General features: G+C 40.7%; 2 long non-coding RNA genes across 3 annotated transcripts; both read right to left on the bottom strand.

The window, feature by feature from the left end:
* Window positions 1-1,143: 1,143 nt before the first annotated feature.
* Window positions 1,144-5,455, bottom strand: LOC127345277 (uncharacterized). 2 transcript variants are annotated; one of them, XR_011756192.1, is made up of 7 exons: window positions 4,715-5,455; window positions 4,530-4,626; window positions 4,288-4,364; window positions 3,962-4,114; window positions 3,325-3,415; window positions 3,044-3,155; window positions 1,144-1,320 (listed from the first exon to the last, which is right to left on the bottom strand). It is a non-coding gene; the product is annotated as an uncharacterized lncRNA (long non-coding RNA). The 2 variants fall into 2 exon arrangements; XR_007878611.2 differs by lacking the exon at window positions 3,962-4,114 and having other exon boundaries at window positions 1,148-1,320; window positions 4,715-5,447.
* Window positions 5,456-10,939: 5,484 nt separating this feature from the next.
* Window positions 10,940-12,814, bottom strand: LOC139829855 (uncharacterized). Its single transcript, XR_007878609.2, has 5 exons — window positions 12,650-12,814; window positions 12,465-12,561; window positions 12,223-12,299; window positions 11,258-11,348; window positions 10,940-11,088 (listed from the first exon to the last, which is right to left on the bottom strand). It is a non-coding gene; the product is annotated as an uncharacterized lncRNA (long non-coding RNA).
* Between the last annotated feature and the right edge of the window lie 6,039 nt (window positions 12,815-18,853).

Raw genomic sequence — 18,853 nt, 5'->3', positions numbered from 1 at the left:
CCAACTTAAATAATTCAACATGGATGCTCTCATCCCAAAACAAAGCTAGGCCACCCCCTTTTCCTTTTTCACTAAAGGTAACAACATGCTTAAGCCCGAGCCTCCATCTAAGCCCTTCAACAAAATAAAAATGGTTTGCAAGTGAATAAAATAGGAAAAATAAAAATGGCATTTTTTACTTAAAAGGTTTAACGTTACACCTGGTTTCCCATGACTGAGATGCACACAACCGTTTTGAATCAAGCAGAGTTACCAAAAAAAGAAAACAGCTAAGGTTCTCGACAAGTAATCATGACAGAAACTATTAGAGCATCTATGGAGATGGAGGACCAATCAATAGATTATGTTGCCATCCATATAGGATAAAAGTATTGCATCCTCCAACCATATAGGCGCCTTCATAAACGGGGCACGATGTCCCATAGATTGTACATACGACCATAAATGAAATATAGTTTTGCACTAGTAGAGACCTGCATAAATGAAGAATTTTTATCATTAAAATCCTGGTCATTCCTATATAGCCACAACGATCAAATAATGGCTATCGCTCCCACCCTAATAAGTAGCTTAAACATAGGGTGAAGTGACAATACATGCCCTCCGCGGTTTCTCCTTCATTCATGACGAAGCCATCGGTCATGGTGTTGACCTCATAAAACTTTGAGCTTTGAGTGCTCTCATTTCCCAAAAAAAGATTCGTGAGATGATCAGAAGCTTCTTTGGTGGTCTCTAGGAAACGAACGTGAGTGCGGTCCTTAAGAGTAACCCCCAAGTGAATCAAGTAAAGAGAGGTGGCATTGAGTTGATCATCCACCACCTCTCCTCGAGTGATATTGGCGGAGTTGTGGGGCTTATATCCTTCCTGATGATTTTCCACAACTTGGTCAAAGAGGTGCAAATATGATACTTTGTTAGGAATTTCCAATTCACGAAATTATATGCACTTAGCATGGACAGGGGGCGCTTACAGAACTATATGAGGCATAGGTGTGGGGACCCCGGACTAACGGTCCGAAATACCCTGTTATGTATACAGTTCACGATCCCATGATCAGTGTGTCGTGAACACATAACCGAACTGATACCAAATTACACCATCCATTACAAAGCGGAAAAAGAAAATTACAATGAGGTCACATGACCAATACTTACATAATAGCCTCGAAGGTCCTAACTAAACATCAGAGTAGCATCATCACTTCAGCAGCGCAGTACCCAAGTCATCTGCCATAACCCTACAGGCAACTGACTGGGAAGACGTTCCTAGCTCGCATAGACGTCGTCAACTCCTTCTTCATCTGTCGAAGTCCTCCAGGTCTGGCCAAGTAAATAGCCAGGGACAAAGCCGTGAGTACATTTGAATTGTACTCGCAAACCATCAAGAAGGTGATAACAATTCTAACTAAAGAAGACAAGAGAGGAAGAATAGTTTCTCTGGTGGATATAGCATGTGAAAGAGAATCAGTTTCTCTTGTGGATATAGCATGTGAAAGAGAATCAGTTTCTCTTGTGGATATAGCATCCCACATCACAGTTGAAGGGGACACTAAGAAAGTCCTATGACATCTCTATATCTTTGTTAAAGCAGAGTTCCTCTACATGAAACACTAGGAAGGGTCACCCTCTTTTGTTTCATTTTCCTCGACCATCTCCACATGGTCGGCACACCATCTTTCCCGTACCCTTCCGGTACTTCCAACACACATTTCCTTTGGAAATCATTTTCAAAACCAAAACTCGACACAGCTCTGTAACGGCCATCCCAACCGTCCATGACCGCGGACGCGGCTATTCGAATAGTTTTGACTCTGCAGAGTTTGCACACTTTCACCACAACTATCCGGATACCTATCGTGTGGGCATCATCCCCGCATAACGACATATGCCACGACGGATACCCGGACATAACCTTTCGCCCATTCGACTTAACACGAGGTCCTACCCTATGGAGTATGTACCTCCCCGGCACCGTGGCAGCTCACCTCCTCTAGAGCGTGGCTCCACCGCCAAGCCAGGAGACCCATAGTGTCTTCCGGACGGGTCAGCCCCGAAGGCCTCCCGTTATACTATTGTCCCAACCTCGACAACCCGGACTCGGGGGTAACCGTACCCTTGTATAGTTGTGCGGTGCCTCATGCTAAGAAGAACAAACGTCAAGTTAAGCCCCGTGCCCACGTTGGAGTAGCTATGGTTGCGCTGTGTAATTGTTTCGGGCGAATACAAAGAACCATGTGTCGTTTTTTTTCTCAAAACCGAAGTCACACACATATTCCTTTTCTCAAACATCTTTGACAAGATCCTTTTTGCCTTCATAAACCATACACTTGGGTAAGGTTATCTTACCCAAGGTTTTCATAAACATTTACAACAAGGTAAACCTTGAGGGGTTCCCAACCTAAAGTTTTATGTAGGAGCTAAGATATAACAATGGCATGATGCTAGACGTCATACCTCTAAGGAGATGATAATTGAGGTGTCAAGGGGATCATACATGCTTAGGATAAGCACGCATGGGGACAACATAAGTAGGAGGATTCAAGAAAGGGTCATGATGTTGATCATCATACCACTAAGAAGATGGTAAAATAGGTGGTCAAGGGGGCATACATGCTCGGGGTAAGCATGCATAACAACAACAAGGGGTTCAACATACTTGGGAGTAAGTATGTATAGCATCAACAAGAGGTTCGACACACTTGGGAGTAAGTATGCATAGCATCACAAGGTAGAAGGTATAACAAGGGCATGATACTAACCATCATACCACTAAGGGGTGCAAAAAGGGTGTCGAGAGGTCGACACACTCAAGGTAAGTGGGCATACCCATCACATTTAGAGGGTACACCATGATCATGATGTTGACAACCACCATTCACAAAAAGGGGTTTGTCGGCGAGGTGCCAAAGAGAGTAAACATGCTCACGGTAAGCATGCTCCGACAACAAAAGTAGAAATCACACAAGATAGATCGAGAGACAATAATAATAACAAAGTAACCACAATATGTGATTCAATATTTAGAGATCAAGAGATGGCTTGCCTTGGCTTATTTGTCCCTGGACTTCTTCAACTTCATCAATATAAGAATCCCGTCAATATAAATAAAATCCTTGTCCGAACCACTTCTTCTTCTTCTCCGGAATCGTTCGCATCTATCGTCGGAAAATATAAAAGGAACACAATCAATCATATTGCACCAATCATAACAAGCATGCAACATTCAACAATCAACAAGCAATAGCTAACCACCTTACTACGGGCTAACATACAAAGAACTTATAGATACTGCAAAGCAACTAAAAGAGAACCCATTTTATTTACCTAGTAAAGGTATGAGAGTATCACAACTTAGCAATTGCCTTTCTCGGGTATCACCATGGTATAAACCAAATATCCCCTGGTAGATAACATCCTAAAGAGGACAAGTGCATTAGTTTGACATCAAATACAATCACAAAGCATTTTCAAACATTTTTGAAAAAGTAGAAAACAGTTTTCCTAACTTAATTTGTTCCCATAACACTACAACCAAAAAAATAGGAAGCAAACCATATACCACATCATTTGAAAACTTAAGCAAAACAAAAGAGCTAATGTTAGGTTGTAGAGGTTTGGTTTTGCAAGCATAAAACAAAGGTTGCCCATCTCTACTAAAAAGAGTTGGTCAAGGGTTTTAAATAAACCGAAAAGTTTTGCTTCAACAATGCATGTCACACATATACCTTACTAACAGCAACAAATATGTATGAACAGAGACTAATAATATTTTTCCTAGATAGCCAGTACTAATACAAGACTAACCCAATTGGAATCACCTAAAAATATTAAACCTACAATTTTAGGAATTTCTTTGAATCTGACTGTACAGAAAACAAGATCTGTAAGCCATAAATCGTAGAAAAATCCTAAAAATATGAGGCCACTTGCATTTGAAAGGTAATTAAACAGAGATGCATACCCAATTGGATTTGGGTTCAAATTGTTTCTGAAACTCTCACAAATGGATTGACAAGTTTACTGCATGTCTGTACCATTTGCTTTCTCACTGGAGTTACACAACAGATAAATGTTTGAAACTTGTTGGAGATGATTAAGAAAACATTCAGTAATCCTACAGAAGTGGAATCACTCAATTAGGTTCAAAAATGGATTTTTGATGAATTAAAAGCTAACAGTCATGTCTGCAGAACACACAGAATAAGTTTAATTCACCAAAAATCATACACACATCAGAAAAATATGAGGCTTGCTGCATCTGAAAGGTATTGAATAGGTGGTTCTTACCCAATTGGTTTCATTCAAAAATTCGTTTCCAAGCTCCTGGTTTAATTCGACAAAGTCAGATCTGACCAGATCTTGATCTGTGAACCATTTCAGTTTCAGGAGGTCAATCGAAGTGAAACCACCTCCAAAATGAAGGTACTGAAGAGGGCTTTCACCCACAGTTGAGTTTGCTCAAAAAGATTTCGTAAAACGGAAGAAATCTCACAAACAGTGATTCTGCATGTTTGCAGAACTTTATTTACCTTGCAAAATCCGTAACGAATTTGAGTATGAGACCAACGCCAAGTTGTAGATCTTTTCAATACCTATCTGCGGAACTTTGAATCACTCGATTTGGATCTGCACACAAGATTTGGCGGATTTTACAAGTTCGTACCAGAATCTGAAACAGCAAGATACAGAAATTACTGCATGGTTTTGGACGAACTTTGCTCAAGAACTTCAGATCTGAGGATAGCTCAAGCTTCTCCATGCTTGGACCAACATGCACCTGCATCAAGATCCAATCTTAGCAAGGGAGGAAGAAGAAGAGGAGAGAAAACCATCTAGGGTTGGGGAGAAGAAGGAGAGGGAGGCTCTCATGGTGAGGGGAAGCTTGAGGGAGGAGGGGAGCTTCATCTAGGTGGATTTCCATGGCCATGGCCGGCCATGGAGCTTGGGAGGAGCAGCAGCTCGTGGGTAAGAGGTATGAGAGGAGTGTGAGGGAGTGGAGGAAGGAGTGGGGAGTGAAAAATGAGAGCAAAGAGAGGAGGGGGTGGCCGGCTATGAGGTTTTATAGAGGGAGGGAGTGGTGGCAGCTCTTCACTTGATTGGCCAAGGTGGGTGGCTGCCCATTTAGTGATTGGGGTAGTTGGGAGGCAAAGCTTGTGGAGGAAGGAAAAGAAGAGGAAGGGGCTGGCCGAAATTTTTGCCATGCCAACATAATTGGCCGGCTCCATTCTTGCCAAATACAAGTGAACAATGTGAGGGAGAGGCACAACATCCATGTGAATAGATATGTGCATGATGTTGAGGAGAAAATGTCAAAGAGTGACTTTGATGATGATAAAAATAGAAGTAGATACATATAGATAGAAATAATGGGAAGGGTGACATGTACTCCAAGGATAATTGTTACCACTATGGTTGGGACTAACAAAAGATGAAAAATAGACCCAAAGGTATATTTGATGATTAGAAGTTTTATTTGAATTCAATTTTGGAAGGATTGGGATTGATCACATGCAACAATGCATGAGCCTGTCAAGGTAGATGGGATGGTGAGTTAAGTGTTCCAATACTCACAAGGATGAATATTGTGACATAAATCATCAATTCATGAGGTCAATGTGATAATAGAAAAGAATAGAGGATTGAGATGGATATGATGAAACATAAGTTGCTATTCAAATAAGAGGTCAATAGGGAGTGATTTGAAAGTATCAAATGATCATCCATTTGATCAAAAATTGGGGGATGGAGGGGATACAATGTGGTGGATCAGAGATGTGCATAAGATGTGCAAGAGTTGCCATTTGAAAAAGAGTTTAATTGAAGGGTATGGGACACACCTCAATTGTCTAGAGACAATTGGGAATGAACTCAAGTGGAATTTTGAAGATGTTGAGAGAAAACTAGTTGGAACATAGGAGTTCAAAATATTCTACTTACTTTCTCAAGTAAAGTAGAGTTTTTCTCAAATTTAAAGTAAACAAGAAATGGTATAGGTACCATAAACAAGCCTTTTGTTAAAAACAAAACAAAACAGAGAGTAATGTTTTAGAAATCAGTACTTGGTAGAAATGGGATGAAAACAAAACCCATTTTAGTTCCTTGTTTTCTTTGAAGAATTATTTTGAAAAGATTTAATAAAACTAGAAGTAGTTTTGTGATAAAACTAGAGAAGGAAAATCAATAGGACCTTTGAGAGAGAAAACTTATTTTAGGGAGAAGTGTTCTCAAGGGTAGATGGTGGATACAAAATGTACCCATCATTCCCACTCTTGGTTTTGTGAAGATTTAACTTGAATAAAAACAAGAGGTGAAAATAAAGAAAGTGATCTAGTGCAAACACCGGATAAGGTATGAGATCAAGTTGAATATAGGAGTTGCAAGGATAGATTGAGACATGCAGGATGTGGAGGTTGAAGAGGATGTTGCATGGATGAGATCCATGCATTGAAGTCAACAATAACAGTTGTGGGTGCTTAGAGATCAATTGCCAAAGTCTGGACATTTAAGCCTGTCAACACAGATGGTCGACATGGCCTCAAAATCAACAAGGATGAGTGGGTATAAGAGAGGGATGTAGCTAGGGGAAGATGATCCCAAGTTTTGAATTAAGGATGATTGAGCTAGGTTGCACCACAAGGAGAAAAATCAAGGTGGCACACTCATGTTGTCATCAGGAGAGAGGTTTGATGTAGTAAGAAGGAAAATAATTCTTCCTAAGCCACACATGTGTTTTATTTGGTGAGTTGCTTGTTTAACCACTAGAGGTGTTGTTCTTTGAGGTAACTAAAGACAAAACTCAACAAGCAAAACAAGATAATACATCTACCAACAGATCAAAGAAATTCATCTTAACAGACAGATCAAGGCAATTCATCTTAATTAGTCTAAAGAAAAAGTTTTTGTTCCCCTGATTTTTGAAATATGGACAACTAATCAAGGTTGCAAAAGTTGGGGTGTTACAGATCTTCCACCCTTAAAATAATCTCGTCCCGAGATTACTGAGCGTAGAACTGGAGGGGTTGTAAAGCTTAACGAAAGTTAGACTCCATTCTTCTGTCGGCGTGCCGTTGTTGAGAGGGTCGCAACTTCAGCTTCTGAGAGACATGTTAGATTTCTTCCGAGGGAAAGCTTCGTGAAGGGTTGACTACTCCATGCGGGTGTTGGATCCGTAGCTTCTTCCACGATCCCGGCGGAGGTTCAAGACCGTGGGAGGCTTAGTGCACCCAACGGTGCTTGAGCAGGGCTGAAAACCTTTTTAGAGTTAGCTTGATTTTAGTGGAAGACGAAGTCTTCCACCCTTAAGATTTTTCATCTGGTTCTCGGAAAACTCAGAGCTTCTGCCTTGTAGTTCTGTCTGGGGCTTCTGAAGAAGTCATCGGTCTTCCTTGTTCAAATCGAAGGATCTTCGGGGCGATGTGCAGACCACAACTTCAAGAGGCACTCACGGTGTTAACTCAACCATATGGGACGCGCGGTGAGTTAGTAAGTTGAAGAAATGCATGGTTGGTATCCATATGAAGCCGCAACGAGAGGGCGTCGAAGACAATCTTCAGCTTGAGAGTCGGGGCTGACTTATACCAGATAAGAAGTGAGCGGGTAAATTACACCTAACCTTGAGTCTTGAGGTATCTTCAGGAGCTTCACTTGATGAGGACCAGATGAACCATGTGATGTAGCTTTGCTTTGACGCTATTGCTCTCTCAGCTTGTTAGACAGTGTGTTAGAGGGTAGTTTTAAAAAGATATCCTCGAGGTTAGCGCGATTATGCTCTGAGGTTAGACCAAGTTAGTATGTCTTCTTGCAGAGGTGCAGTCACTCTTGAAGGTATGGGCTTCGCTTTCTTGGCGTAGTAGAGATGCTTCAGTTGATCTTGAAAGTAGTTATCGAAGATAGGGGCCTGGGTTAGTTTTTCCGACGGTTGAAAACAATCGTTAACAAGGCTAACTTCTCGTAAAACTAGCAGTTAGCATTTTAACGGCAAGGTAGATGAGGGTGAAAACATCTTAGAGAGGCTTCCTACGCTGGGTTATCACACTCAGAATGTTTTTAGACCTAAATAGCAAGACAAACACACACACAACAAACAGATACAAACACTCAAGGCAGCACACTAGGGAAATACAAGCAATCATCAAACCAGACATGGTACTCTAAGTACCAGAAATTCCTAATGCTGGGGTAGCTCAATCAAAGAGATTGAGTTTGTCCTATCCATCCTATAGGTTTGGGGGCTGGACACTTAGGTCGCCCTCTTCATATTGTCCGCATCAACTTCAACTTGGATCATTGTAGCAGTTGGTGGTGAAGGGGCCGGGTGTTGAGCCGTTGATGTCGAAGTGGAGGCGGAAACTGTGTAGAACTTCTAGTCTCGACATCCCGGAAACATGAGGTCTTTGAAGAGGTAGCTATTGAGGTGCTCCCGAAGTTGGCAACTTCTGGTGGCTGGCCTAAAAATTACTAGTCAAGAAACTGAGGACTTGATCCCTGACGACTGCAAAAAGTGTATGTCCACGGAGGAACAGGGTCAGCTCCTTGACAGACTTTGGTGATAACCAAAGACATGATATTATCATTCTTTTATGTGCACACTAAGTCGGCCTCCAATCTTCAATAGCTGTCGTTGGAGATTCATGAGTCTTCCTGTGGGATTGATGTATCTTTGAGTTCGAGTCTCCGGTCTGAGTTGGAGACATCGTCCAATATGTAGGTTTGAAGTGGATGAGACAATAGAGTAAGAATTTTCAAACACTTCTATAAAGCGGAGAGATAAGAATTTAGAAGTTTTGAAGAAACAAGAGGAGTAGAAGCTATGCTTCCGACTAAAGAAATAATTTGTTTCGTAAATAGTTTTTCCCAATTACTTGTCTCCTAACTAACGTCCATGCTAACTAAGGTCTCCTACAGTCAGGATGGCTCTGATACCAGCTCTGTGGGTACCCCGGACTAACGGTCCGAAATACCCTGTTATGTATACAGTTCACGATCCCATGATCAGTGTGTCGTGAACACATAACCGAACTGATATCAAATTACACCATCCATTACAAAGCGGAAAAAGAAAATTACAATGAGGTCACATGACCAATACTTACTAAATAGCCTCGACGGGCCTAACTAAACATCGTAGTAGCATCATCACTTCAGCAGCAGTACCCAAGTCATCTGCCATAACCCTACAGCAACCGATCGGGAAGACGTTCTAGCTCGCATAGACGTCGTCAACTCCTTCTTCATCTGCTCGAAGTCCTCCGTGTCTGGCCAAGTAAATAGCCAGGGACAAAGCCGTGAGTACATTTGAATTGTACTCGCAAACCAACAAGAATGTGATAACAATTCTAACTAAAGAAGACAAGAGAGGAAGAATAGTTTCTCTGGTGGATATAGCATGTGAAAGAGAATCAGTTTCTCTTGTGGATATAGCATGTGAAAGAGAATCAGTTTCTCTTGTGGATATAGCATCCCACATCACAGTTGAAGGGGACACTAAGAAAGTCCTATGACATCTCTATATCTTTGTTAAAGCAGAGTTCCTCTACATGAAACACTAGGAAGGGTCACCCTCTTTTGTTTCATTTTCCTCGACCATCTCCACATGGTCGGCACACCATCTTTCCCGTACCCTTCCGGTACTTCCAACACACATTTCCTTTGGAAATCATTTTCAAAACCAAAACTCGACACAGCTCTGTAACGGCCATCCCAACCGTCCATGACCGCGGACGCGGCTATTCGAATAGTTTTGACTCTGCAGAGTTTGCACACTTTCACCACAACTATCCGGATACCTATCGTGTGGGCACCATCCCCGCATAACGACATATGCCACGACGGATACCCGGACATAACCTTTCGCCCATTCGACTTAACACGAGGTCCTACCCTATGGAGTATGTACCTCCCCGGCACCGTGGCAGCTCACCTCCTCTAGAGCGTGGCTCCACCGCCAAGCCAGAGACCCATAGTGTCTTCCGGACGGGTCAGCCCCGAAGGCCTCCCGTTATACTATTGTCCCAACCTCGACAACCCGGACTCGGGGGTAACCGTACCCTTGTATAGTTGTGCGGTGCCTCATGCTAAGAAGAACAAACGTCAAGTTAAGCCCCGTGCCCACGTTGGAGTAGCTATGGTTGCGCTGTGTAATTGTTCCGGGCGAATACAAAGAACCATGTGTCGTTTTTTTTCTCAAAACCCAAGTCACACACATATTCCTTTTCTCAAACATCTTTGACAAGATCCTTTTTGCCTTCATAAACCATACACTTGGGTAAGGTTATCTTACCCAAGGTTTTCATAAACATTTACAACAAGGTAAACCTTGAGGGGTTCCCAACCTAAAGTTTTATGTAGGAGCTAAGATATAACAATGGCATGATGCTAGACGTCATACCTCTAAGGAGATGATAATTGAGGTGTCAAGGGGATCATACATGCTTAGGATAAGCACGCATGGGGACAACATAAGTAGGAGGATTCAAGAAAGGGTCATGATGTTGATCATCATACCACTAAGAAGATGGTAAAATAGGTGGTCAAGGGGGCATACATGCTCGGGGTAAGCATGCATAACAACAACAAGGGGTTCAACATACTTGGGAGTAAGTATGTATAGCATCAACAAGAGGTTCGGCACACTTGGGAGTAAGTATGCATAGCATCACAAGGTAGAAGGTATAACAAGGGCATGATACTAACCATCATACCACTAAGGGGTGCAAAAAGGGTGTCGAGAGGTCGACACACTCAAGGTAAGTGGGCATACCCATCACATTTAGAGGGTACACCATGATCATGATGTTGACAACCACCATTCACAAAAAGGGGTTTGTCGGCGAGGTGCCAAAGAGAGTAAACATGCTCACGGTAAGCATGCTCCGACAACAAAAGTAGAAATCACACAAGATAGATCGAGAGACAATAATAATAACAAAGTAACCACAATATGTGATTCAATATTTAGAGATCAAGAGATGGCTTGCCTTGGCTTATTTGTCCCTGGACTTCTTCAACTTCATCAATATAAGAATCCCGTCAATATAAATAAAATCCTTGTCCGAACCACTTCTTCTTCTTCTCCGGAATCGTTCGCATCTATCGTCGGAAAATATAAAAGGAACACAATCAATCATATTGCACCAATCATAACAAGCATGCAACATTCAACAATCAACAAGCAATAGCTAACCACCTTACTACGGGCTAACATACAAAGAACTTATAGATACTGCAAAGCAACTAAAAGAGAACCCATTTTATTTACCTAGTAAAGGTATGAGAGTATCACAACTTAGCAATTGCCTTTCTCGGGTATCACCATGGTATAAACCAAATATCCCCTGGTAGATAACATCCTAAAGAGGACAAGTGCATTAGTTTGACATCAAATACAATCACAAAGCATTTTCAAACATTTTTGAAAAAGTAGAAAACAGTTTTCCTAACTTAATTTGTTCCCATAACACTACAACCAAAAAAAAATAGGAAGCAAACCATATACCACATCATTTGAAAACTTAAGCAAAACAAAAGAGCTAATGTTAGGTTGTAGAGGTTTGGTTTTGCAAGCATAAAACAAAGGTTGCCCATCTCTACTAAAAAGAGTTGGTCAAGGGTTTTAAATAAACCGAAAAGTTTTGCTTCAACAATGCATGTCACACATATACCTTACTAACAGCAACAAATATGTATGAACAGAGACTAATAATATTTTTCCTAGATAGCCAGTACTAATACAAGACTAACCCAATTGGAATCACCTAAAAATATTAAACCTACAATTTTAGGAATTTCTTTGAATCTGACTGTACAGAAAACAAGATCTGTAAGCCATAAATCGTAGAAAAATCCTAAAAATATGAGGCCACTTGCATTTGAAAGGTAATTAAACAGAGATGCATACCCAATTGGATTTGGGTTCAAATTGTTTCTGAAACTCTCACAAATGGATTGACAAGTTTACTGCATGTCTGTACCATTTGCTTTCTCACTGGAGTTACACAACAGATAAATGTTTGAAACTTGTTGGAGATGATTAAGAAAACATTCAGTAATCCTACAGAAGTGGAATCACTCAATTAGGTTCAAAAATGGATTTTTGATGAATTAAAAGCTAACAGCCATGTCTGCAGAACACACAGAATAAGTTTAATTCACCAAAAATCATACACACATCAGAAAAATATGAGGCTTGCTGCATCTGAAAGGTATTGAATAGGTGGTTCTTACCCAATTGGTTTCATTCAAAAATTCGTTTCCAAGCTCCTGGTTTAATTCGACAAAGTCAGATCTGACCAGATCTTGATCTGTGAACCATTTCAGTTTCAGGAGGTCAATCGAAGTGAAACCACCTCCAAAATGAAGGTACTGAAGAGGGCTTTCACCCACAGTTGAGTTTGCTCAAAAAGATTTCGTAAAACGGAAGAAATCTCACAAACAGTGATTCTGCATGTTTGCAGAACTTTATTTACCTTGCAAAATCCGTAACGAATTTGAGTATGAGACCAACGCCAAGTTGTAGATCTTTTCAATACCTATCTGCGGAACTTTGAATCACTCGATTTGGATCTGCACACAAGATTTGGCGGATTTTACAAGTTCGTACTAGAATCTGAAACAGCAAGATACAGAAATTACTGCATGGTTTTGGACGAACTTTGCTCAAGAACTTCAGATCTGAGGATAGCTCAAGCTTCTCCATGCTTGGACCAACATGCACCTGCATCAAGATCCAATCTTAGCAAGGGAGGAAGAAGAAGAGGAGAGAAAACCATCTAGGGTTGGGGAGAAGAAGGAGAGGGAGGCTCTCATGGTGAGGGGAAGCTTGCGGGAGGAGGAGGGAGCTTCATCTAGGTGGATTTCCATGGCCATGGCCGGCCATGGAGCTTGGGAGGAGCAGCAGCTCGTGGGTAAGAGGTATGAGAGGAGTGTGAGGGAGTGGAGGAAGGAGTGGGGAGTGAAAAATGAGAGCAAAGAGAGGAGGGGGTGGCCGGCTATGAGGTTTTATAGAGGGAGGGAGTGGTGGCAGCTCTTCACTTGATTGGCCAAGGTGGGTGGCTGCCCATTTAGTGATTGGGGTAGTTGGGAGGCAAAGCTTGTGGAGGAAGGAAAAGAAGAGGAAGGGGCTGGCCGAAATTTTTGCCATGCCAACATAATTGGCCGGCTCCATTCTTGCCAAATACAAGTGAACAATGTGAGGGAGAGGCACAACATCCATGTGAATAGATATGTGCATGATGTTGAGGAGAAAATGTCAAAGAGTGACTTTGATGATGATAAAAATAGAAGTAGATACATATAGATAGAAATAATGGGAAGGGTGACATGTACTCCAAGGATAATTGTTACCACTATGGTTGGGACTAACAAAAGATGAAAAATAGACCCAAAGGTATATTTGATGATTAGAAGTTTTATTTGAATTCAATTTTGGAAGGATTGGGATTGATCACATGCAACAATGCATGAGCCTGTCAAGGTAGATGGGATGGTGAGTTAAGTATTCCAATACTCACAAGGATGAATATTGTGACATAAATCATCAATTCATGAGGTCAATGTGATAATAGAAAAGAATAGAGGATTGAGATGGATATGATGAAACATAAGTTGCTATTCAAATAAGAGGTCAATAGGGAGTGATTTGAAAGTATCAAATGATCATCCATTTGATCAAAAATTGGGGGATGGAGGGGATACAATGTGGTGGATCAGAGATGTGCATAAGATGTGCAAGAGTTGCCATTTGAAAAAGAGTTTAATTGAAGGGTATGGGACACACCCCAATTGTCTAGAGACAATTGGGAATGAACTCAAGTGGAATTTTGAAGATGTTGAGAGAAAACTAGTTGGAACATAGGAGTTCAAAATATTCTACTTACTTTCTCAAGTAAAGTAGAGTTTTTCTCAAATTTAAAGTAAACAAGAAATGGTATAGGTACCATAAACAAGCCTTTTGTTAAAAACAAAACAAAACAGAGAGTAATGTTTTAGAAATCAGTACTTGGTAGAAATGGGATGAAAAACAAAACCCATTTTAGTTCCTTGTTTTCTTTGAAGAATTATTTTGAAAAGATTTAATAAAACTAGAAGTAGTTTTGTGATAAAACTAGAGAAGGAAAATCAATAGGACCTTTGAGAGAGAAAACTTATTTTAGGGAGAAGTGTTCTCAAGGGTAGATGGTGGATACAAAATGTACCCATCATTCCCACTCTTGGTTTTGTGAAGATTTAACTTGAATAAAAACAAGAGGTGAAAATAAAGAAAGTGATCTAGTGCAGAAACACTGGATAAGGTATGAGATCAAGTTGAATATAGGAGTTGCAAGGATAGATTGAGACATGCAGGATGTGGAGGTTGAAGAGGATGTTGCATGGATGAGATCCATGCATTGAAGTCAACAATAACAGTTGTGGGTGCTTAGAGATCAATTGCCAAAGTCTGGACATTTAAGCCTGTCAACACAGATGGTCGACATGGCCTCAAAATCAACAAGGATGAGTGGGTATAAGAGAGGGATGTAGCTAGGGGAAGATGATCCCAAGTTTTGAATTAAGGATGATTGAGCTAGGTTGCACCACAAGGAGAAAAATCAAGGTGGCACACTCATGTTGTCATCAGGAGAGAGGTTTGATGTAGTAAGAAGGAAAATAATTCTTCCTAAGCCACACATGTGTTTTATTTGGTGAGTTGCTTGTTTAACCACTAGAGGTGTTGTTCTTTGAGGTAACTAAAGACAAAACTCAACAAGCAAAACAAGATAATACATCTACCAACAGATCAAAGAAATTCATCTTAACAGACAGATCAAGGCAATTCGTCTTAATTAGTCTAAAGAAAAAGTTTTTGTTCCCCCTGATTTTTGAAATATGGACAACTAATCAAGGTTGCAAAAGTTGGGGTGTTACAATAGGAATGGGAGAATTCATAGTATAATCATTTGGTGGAGCCACCACATGGTTATCCTTCAAACTCTCCTACCCTTGGGTTCACACTTTTCCATGGGAGTAGATGTGTCGGTGCCTTCCGGGTTCTCCTCAATAGACTTGTCGGTTCCCGGAACAAATGTAACGAGGGGTTGCACACCTGAAGTGACATTTAGGGAGGCTCCAACATTTGTATTTGGATTTTATTTAGGGAAAAGAAACCCCACAAGCATAGATTGCATTTGGGCCATAATGGATGACTCCAATTTGAGGTCATCCAAAGTTGACGGAATGCTCTCCGCTGTTTGTGGTATTTCATTGCCCGTGGCGATAGCTTCACTACTCGTGGCCTTTTAGTCTTCAATACACATAGGTGGTAAAGCCCGAATAAGATCCTAGGCTATGATGCCAATTGAAAGGTATATATGTAGTTGCAACTAAAGGGGTAAATATGAGCTAACAAATTTTTAAGCTTTTTAAAGTTTTAGATTTAATGCAACAAGGTAAAGGTGAACAATGCAAAGTGAGCAACATATATAGATGATAAAGAAATTACACTCTCCCCTGTCTCACTGAAGTGAATTGGTTTCGAGAGTATTCCGCCAATTTTTGGTGACTTTCCCTTTCAACCTGATTCACCACCTACGTGCCCAAACACAAAAGAAATAAAAGAGAACAAGTAACAAATAGGAGAAAGGTAAAGGAGTGAGGCAATCGTCGATGAGACACAATATTTGTTTCCATAGTTCCTTCAATATAAAGGGAACTACGTCTACATTGGAGAGGTGTGGCACCAAAATGTCCACCAACGCCACAAGGCCTCACCTTCTTCTCTGGTGAACCCACCACAAAGGTCAATCCACATCTCCAATAAGCGGTGTCGGGCGAGGTGGCTACCAAAACTTCACAATCTTAGGGCACAACTCCACAACTCAATTGTTGGCTCCCAACAACAACTTGAAGCTCTTACAACACCAAGCAGCTCTCAAGGTGAGCTCTTCACAAGGGTCTCCACTATGAAGACCTAGGGCTACAAGTCCTAGAATAGAATCAAGAGGAAATTCCAATTCCTTTGTTCAAAGGGTAGATCGGGCCCTCCTGCTTTGATTCTCCAAAGGTGGGGTGAATTGATTGCCTGGAGAGGTAGACAACCAACTTGAAGCAATTGAGGAGAGATAAATACCACGAGCTCAACTAGTCTTTTCTTAGGAAAGAAGGAGTGCCTATTTATGTCCGCCCTCAGATTTCTAGCCATTGCGCTGTCGCAAGGCTGGAATATTCAGGGTAAATGTACCTAGATTTGGGGGGATCTCCGGTGCAAAAATAGCACCTCGATGGTTAGAGATTCCGCCCCCTCTTTATGGCATCCCCGGACCACTCTGCCTAGTTTGGTCCAGACAACGACTATTATGCACGGGCTGGATGGACCACTCCCGCCATATATCCAACAAGATATCTGAGAGTGGGTATCCTTCGCCGGAATGGGGTCGGACCACTCTAGCTTAGCTAGGCTGGAAACTCCCGCGAGGCTGAAATATCCGCCACCAAGGAGGCCGGTTGTTCCGCCCATGCAGTCTATGGGACACCAAAATCTTGAGGCTCTATCTTAATCATTACTTCGAGACAGACACAAAACCTGAAGTCCTACACACTAAGGCCTATCGTATTATCCCGATGTTGATCTTCTATCTTTTAACGGGTCTCCGACAATCTTGTGCTTTTTGGTTAAGCCTACACACTTAGCACACGATAAAATTCTTCTCATGTTGTCAACAAACACACAAAAGTTAAGTGGAGTAGAGACTCTGCTCTTTTAGGACTGATTTGCAACAAAAACTTCCTAGTAATTTTAACAAAAAATACCAAATGATTACAACAAATACCATGCGTTTACAGTAATGAAAAGCAACATCTTTTTGTTGCTGGCGTAAACAAAAGTTAGTAGCTAATTGAAAAAAGTGTAAACATTACAAAAAATTCCGAGGAAAGACAGAACTTGTAACAAATGCCTAGAAACCTTGCAACATTTCATGTGCGATTTCACAACAAAACTTGTACGTGTTAGTTACATTTTGCAATGACTTACGCAACATAAAAAATCGAGGAAAACATAACTAGTGGAACGCCCAATTAAAATATTGGAACATCTCTCGTCTGCTTTCACATCAAAACGCTTATGAATTTATTAGAAATTTAAAACATGTATGCAAAATTTAAAATCCAACGAGAAACACACTTGCAACATATATGCTGATAATATGGGAGCCAACACCTTAAACGGGCCCTGCCAAACTCATATTAGACACAACATGAAAAAGGCTGGAGTTATAGCCTAAGGGGCCGTAAAAACTAACTAGCCTATGAAGGTAGGAGTCTCGTGCAGTGGCTCGGTAAAATCGGACAATCATGATCGTAAGGATTTTCCTTTTTTCTGCTGATGAGAAGTAGGCACGAATACGCCTACTCTTTTTCATTTCGTGTTGCCGATGGGAATGTCGGCACAAACGCCTCTCATTTCTTTCCTTTTCTAATTTCTTTGTGTGTTATTTTCTCGTTTTAGTTTTTTTCTTTCCTTTGCTGATGAGAAGTTGGATGATTTTAAAATCTGAAACTTTTTGCCCAATGAACTATTTTTTAAACTTCAACCCTTTACGCGATGAAAAAATTCAAAATCTATTTTGAAAAATAATGAAAAAAATTCAAAATTGAACATTTTCTTAATTATGAACCATTTGAATTATTTTGCGCAACTTTTAAAACCTAGTTTTTAAAATAATGAACAATTTTCAGAATTGAACATTTTGAAATCTAAACCCGTTTACCCGATGAACCTTTTTATAATCAAAACATTTTCAAATTTAAGTACAATTTTCAATAACTAAACATTTTGAAAACCACAACTATTTCGAAAATGTGATTCATGCGCTTGTGGCTGAAAATATTGATGTTGTGAAAAGGTTCATGATTTAAAATGAAACTCACAAATAAAAAGAAAGAAAAAGAACAGAAAAATGCATGCGCTTGTGCCTAATCGCTTGAGATGTTTGCTTTTTCTTTCTGAGCGAACATGTGAGGTTTTCGGTGTCGGAATCTCTAGAAAAAGATCGATCTTCGCGAAGGTCCAAAACTCTATTCGCATGTGACATGTGGTAAGTTGTGGTGCCATCATTTTTGTTGGAAGTGCTCTCCCTCCTCACCAATTGTTGCAAAACGAAGGAAGGTGGGGATGAGAGATGAGAGAGAAGGACATGGGGAAGGATCGGTTGTGCTAGTTTTCCCTTTACTTTTTTTGGATTTTTTTTATAAAATAAAATATCTTGAGAACCGTTAGTCCAAATTACAAAACGTTTTCATTTTCAAGATCCTCACGTCGAGATCTTCAAAACTATATCTCATGTTGATAGGTTTCGAGAAACTTTTATTCGTACTTCCAATACTAGTACGGTTGTACTCGGGGTGTGTATGTAACTGTACTCATGCTTACGCTGATAGGTACTTCTAGTTTTAATATATTTGGTGTAGTTTTTCCCTTAACTAGGTAATTGTGCTCGCTTGTGTGCACAACTGTACTTATACTTTCTCGTGTGTGCATCTGTATTTTTGTACCTGTACTTGCTCGTGTGGTGCAGATGTACTTATGTATCTGTACATGCTCATGTGTCCATCTGTACTTCTGTATCTGTACTTGTCCGTGTGTGCAGTTGTACTTCTGTACCTGTACTTGTCCGTGTGTGCATTTGTACTTCGTGACTGCACCTGTACTTGCTCGTGTGCGCGAATGTGCATGTATTTGTTCGTGTGTGCGACTGTACTAATGCTCTATACGTAACTGTACTCGGCTGTTCACTGAGTTGTACTCGTCCTTCATTGTACTCATGCTCTATACGTAACTGTAATCGTGTGTTGTACGTAATTGTACTCGTATGTTATATGT

This window comes from Lolium perenne, chromosome 3 (assembly GCF_019359855.2).
Source record: "Lolium perenne isolate Kyuss_39 chromosome 3, Kyuss_2.0, whole genome shotgun sequence".
In the NCBI taxonomy this organism is placed as follows: Eukaryota; Viridiplantae; Streptophyta; class Magnoliopsida; order Poales; family Poaceae; genus Lolium; species Lolium perenne.
The sequence above is the reverse complement of the archived record's forward strand: the minus strand, read 5'-3'. Positions and strand labels throughout refer to the sequence as shown.